The sequence below is a fragment of the Gymnodraco acuticeps genome, unplaced genomic scaffold, assembly GCF_902827175.1.
Source record: "Gymnodraco acuticeps unplaced genomic scaffold, fGymAcu1.1, whole genome shotgun sequence".
NCBI lineage: Eukaryota > Metazoa > Chordata > Actinopteri > Perciformes > Bathydraconidae > Gymnodraco > Gymnodraco acuticeps.
Genome location: NW_022990484.1, coordinates 76,419 through 81,808, shown reverse-complemented (window position 1 = coordinate 81,808; position 5,390 = coordinate 76,419). Strand labels below are relative to the sequence as shown.

The following is a 5,390-nucleotide window of genomic DNA, read 5'->3' as shown; positions in this document are numbered from 1 at the left end:
ACACAGGAAGCCAGTGTAAAGACTTCAGAACAGGAGTGATGTGATCCACTTTCTTAGTGTTAGTGAGGACTCGAGCAGCAGCGTTCTGAATTAGCTGCAGCTTTCTAATAGATTTTTTAGTGAGACCTGTGAAGACACCATTGCAGTAGTCCAGTCTACTGAAGATAAAAGCATGGACAAGTTTTTCCAAATCCTGCTGTGACATTAGTCTTTTAATCCTAGATATATTCTTTAGGTGATAGTAGGCTGATTTAGTAACTGTTTTAATGTGACTGTTGAAACTCAGGTCAGAGTCCATGACTACACCTAGATTTCTGGCTTTATCTGTTGTTTTGAACATTGCAGACTGAAGCTCAGCGCTAACTTTTATACGTTCTGCCTTGGCTCCAAAAACCATTACCTCAGTTTTATCTTTGTTTAATTGGAGAAAGTTCTGACACATCCAGTCATTGATTTGTTCAATGCACTTACTCAGTGTTTGAATTGGAGCATAGTCTCCTGGTGAAATTGTTACGTACATTTGTGTGTCATCCGCATAGCTATGGTAACTTATTTTGTCGTTTTTCATTATCTGAGCCAGTGGTAGCATGTAGATGTTAAAGAGAAGAGGCCCCAAGATGGAGCCTTGAGGAACCCCACATGTCATATTTGTCAACTCAGATGTGTATTTACCTATAGAAACAAAGTTGTTTCTGTCCTTTAAGTAGGATTCAAACCAATTTAGAACTGTTTCCGAAAGTCCCACCCAGTTTTCCAGTCGGTCGAGTAATATGTTGTGGTCAACAGTGTCAAACGCAGCACTGAGATCTAATAATACTCACACTGAAGTTCTGCCACTGTCTGTGTTTAAGTGGATGTCATTAAAGACCTTTACAAGAGCAGTCTCAGTGCTGTGGTTTGGACGAAAGCCTGACTGGAACACATCGAAACAGTTATTTAAATGCGAGAAATTACTCAACTGTTGAAAAACAACTTTTTCAATGATTTTACCTATAAATGGGAGGTTTGATATGGGCCTGTAATTGTTCATTACTGAAGCATCTAGATTATTCTTTTTTAAGAGCAGTTTAATGACTGCAGTTTTCAGGGACTGTGGAAAAATACCTGAGTGAAGAGATTTGTTTACTATATGAAGTAGATCTGAGGCCATGCAAGGCAAAACATATTTGAAAAATCCTGTTGGAATAATATCAAGGCAGCAGGAGGAAGATTTTAGAAGTTGAATAATGTCCTCTAGGTTTTTATCATTAATCTGATGGAATTGTGTCATGATGTCTGAATTGATATTAGGTGGACATAGGGACAACACATTTGCTGTACCTGATGCAGAGGCACTGACTGTTTGTCTGATTTTCTGCATTTTGTCAGTGAAGAAGGAGGCAAAATCATTGCTTGCCCTGGTGGATAGAAATTCAGAGGCTACTGGGGGGTTAGTTAGTCTGTCGACGGTAGCAAACAAGGCACGTGCATTGTTTTTGTTTTTGGTAATGATGTCAGGGAAGAAAGACTGTCGTGCGTTTTTCAATTCCAAATTATAAAGGCCAAGTCTTTCTTTATAGATTTCAAAGTGAACCTGGAGATTTGTTTTTCGCCACCTACGTTCAGATTTTCGACACTCGGTCATGGCCTTTCTCCATGGAGATATTTTCTTCCCAGTCACTTCCTTTACCTTAGTTGGAGCAATGGCATCTATAACATTTTTAATTTTTGAATTAAAATGATCTACTAACTCATTTACTGAGATGTTAGCAGGGGCAAGTGTGGAAGAAAAATTCTGAGTAAACATTTCCCTAGTATTTTCAATTAAATATCGCTTTGTGGTTACCTCTTTTTGAACATTTTTGTGAACAGAAATAGAGCTCTCAAAGAACACACAGGAATGATCAGAGAGTGTAACATCAGTCACCACAACCTTAGAGATATTCAGACCCTTTGAGATAATTAAGTCCAGAGTGTGTCCCTTATTGTGCGTGGGCTCCGTCACATGCTGAGTCAGTCCATAGTTATCAAGAACACAAAACAGTTCTTTGGCCCCTCTGTCCTGGGGGTTGTCAACATGGATGTTAAAATCACCAACAACGACTAGACGATCAAAGTCAATACACACTATAGACAGCAGTTCAGTAAAGTCATCAAAAAAGCTTGCACAGTATTTGGGTGGTCTATAGATATTTAGGAACATATGTTGATTCAAACAGACAACAAAGCAGCGGCGGCCTACATAAATCGCCAGGGAGGTGTTCGATCAGCGCAGCTGCTGAACACACATCCTACACAGCCAAATGGACAGCGTTCCATGTGGTGTGCAAGGAAAAGCCTGGACCCCGTTGGGCCCCCTGCCTCGTGCTGTCGTTCCTCCAGCTGTTGCTGGACAGGAATTGGCTTATGGCACGGTAAAAACATATGCTGCTGCCATTTCATCTTGCCACGTAGGTTTGGGGTCAGCACGGTGTTTAGTCACCCGCTGACAAAACGTTTTCTACGGGGAGCACGGAGACTCAGACATGTGTCACGCGCTTTGGCGCCTCAATAGGTTTTTGGCTTTAGTACTACGCGCACTGAGTAAAGCTCCATTTGAACCTTTGGATCAGGTTCCCCTAAAGTTCTTGTCAGCCAAAGTATCTCTGCTCTTGGCTCTGACATCAGCTAAAAGGGTGAGTGATTTGTCTGCTCTCTCTGTGGCTCCGTCATGTCTCCAGATCCAAGGAGATGGCAGCTTAGCTGTTTTGCGCCCTAAAACGGCTTTTATGCCAAAGCTCTTTTAGATCGAGAGTGATACCTTTGGATGGCTTCTTTCCTCCTCCTCACACATCAGAGGAAGAAACCACATCTCATCTCCTCCGTCCCGTGCGCGCGCTGTCATGCTATTGTGACCGGACGTCACGTCTCCTCCCTCTGTGACGCTGCTTGGCACCATGCCAGCGCACCTGCTATTTAAGTGGAGGAGACAAATCTGCTCCCTCCCGCTTCTCCTTTGTGGCCGCGTGGATTGTTTGGCGTGGCAGCTCGCGCATCACACTCTCTACCAGACAGGTAAAACATCTTGCATTCTGTCATTTATTCATGGGAACGAGCGACACCCGGCTTGACACTACTCTGTCTTAGCGCAGCTGACGCCCGGTGCGTTTGAGGAGGATTGGCTCCTCCGGAGGTTCCCGGTCTTGCAGTGTTGCAACTATTGGTGAGTTGCCGTTGTCTGCCGTATTCTCACCTTCAGCTTGGTTCCTCTGCAGGGGCGGCGCCAGGGGGGAGCTAGGGGGTGCTGAAGCACCCCCCAGGATAGCCAAAGCACCCCCTAAGCACCCCCAAGAAATATGTTTTTTTTATTATTTTTTTTTTATTATTATTTTTATTAAATGAAATTAGAAAAATCATTGATTACATCAATGCAAATGTGAAACAAACACATGTTTGACCAAAAACATAAAGCCAACACAGGTGATATGATTAGGCCAATGGCCAGCAGCACCCATTCGATTTTTGACCGACCCATAGGCTAAATTACTTTGTGACACTTGAGTGACTTCCTGTTAGCTAGAGCGCCAAATTATTTGCTAACAGCAAAGTGAAAAAATTATCGTTTTTTAGTCTTTAAACGTCCATTTGTGGACACTCAATCAAAACCACCTGAAAGCGAGAGGGATTCTGCACATAATAGCATAGCCTCGTGAATACAAGTAGCTTACTTCTGGGTCTCTGTGTTTCATTCAAGCTCTGCTCTGTGTGTGTTTGGCACGAGAACATTTTGTGTGCGTGCGCGAGCGAGCGAGAGAGAGAGCTCGCGCACCGGTGGGTATCTACCGGAGATCGTTGTGGTTAGCATTCGGTGCTAGCTAGCCAAGCTAACAGATATAAGGAGCTTTTTCCACAACAAGGTGGAGGGAGAACTATCTCCTGTCAGACTGAGAGTCTCAGATAACCTCAGCTCAGGTGAAGTAAAGGACTCTCAGTGTTTAGATAGTTAACTTTAGTCTAGTTATCTCAGTGGGTCTCAAACGGTTTGTTTTAAAAGGGGAGTGATTTGTAAAATATCTATAAAGAAATAAAAAATCTGTTTACAGTTCTGTTTCATATGGGTGTTGAGAGATGTATCCATAGATCTCTTAATGTTGCTCTCAAAGTGCACCAGATTGATGCTTTTAACTTCAATATTTAAAAAAAATCTTCCCGGGGGAGCTTGCCCCCGGACCCCACTAGAGGAGGTGAGGTCCCTCCTAGAGGAGGTGAGGTCCACCCCTCACTTGTAAAAATAGCACTTTACCCCTGCTTATGCCGTGAGCTGATTATCGAGCCTTCATTGTGTGCGTGTGGGGAGTGTTGCAGTAGAAAATGCAACTGTAGCGCTGGTGCATTAATGGGAAACCCTTAATGTTTGAGCACCCTCTATGAAACGTCAAGCTACCCCACAGCACCCCCTAGAGAAAATCTCTGTCGCCGCCACTGTTCCTCTGGTGTACTGACTGTTATTCATGTCACAGTGGGATTTGGCCGTGGGATTGTTGGGTCTCTCTCTCCCTTCCCTGTGGGCTCTGTGGCTGCAACTGGCCGCACAGGCTGGTATGTATGAATTTCCCCATAGATAACTTTTAATTCAATAAACTTAAGTAGGCTATTCACCAGTCATTTTAAACCTCTTTCCAGGGGTGCCATAAACATTCTCCCTTCCTGGTGGGCTCTGTGGCAGCGCCTAGCTGTAAAAGTTGGGACGCCGTAACCACTCTCCCCACCTCTGGTCATCATTCCCCCACCCCCCTTCCTGCTGTTTTGACTCGGCGAGCTCTCGCACCGAGCTGTGGCGTCATATAATTGACAGGCCCTGACTACTCCGTGTTGGACTGTCACCAGGGCCGTTTTGAGGTCGCGGAATTGCAAGGACACTTATTGTTTAGTTGATTTATTTTGATTAGCTGTTTTGTGCATCTCATGTTTTGAGTACATTCATAGTATTTTGTTATTGTGTGATTTTGTTTATTTTCTTTTGTTAACGTTTGGTTTAATTAGTTTACTCAAGTCTTTGTTGTTTACGGTTATTTAGATTTGGTTTATTTGAGTTGTTTTCCTTTTGTTTATTCATCTCCAACCAAGTTGTATAATCGTACTGATTTTTAACTGTTTCCCTTGTGCCGGACAGGTGCTGTGGGCTCGAGGCGGCAAACCAATCCCTGGTGGTGGTGTTCTTCACGTGTCCGTTTTGTTTGGTGTGCAGTGTCACGGGTGATTTTGATTTGACCCCTTCCTCCCCGTTTTGTTAATTGCCGCCGTGGTAAGCCCCAGCACTGTCCTTCTCCCTCCTCCCTGGAGAACTTTTATAACATTATATTGTGTACTATTAGGAATATAATTATGTACCAATAAAATAACAATTGTTGTAATATCCTTTATACTGTCTC

At 43.5% G+C, this 5,390-nt stretch overlaps 1 long non-coding RNA gene across 1 annotated transcript; it reads left to right on the top strand.

The window, feature by feature from the left end:
* The first annotated feature begins 2,966 nt into the window (after nt 1–2,966).
* LOC117552672 lies at nt 2,967–4,745 on the top strand. The gene is made up of 4 exons (XR_004570007.1): nt 2,967–3,033; nt 3,111–3,181; nt 4,479–4,557; nt 4,642–4,745. It is a non-coding gene; the product is annotated as an uncharacterized LOC117552672 (long non-coding RNA).
* Nucleotides 4,746–5,390: the final 645 nt, after the last annotated feature.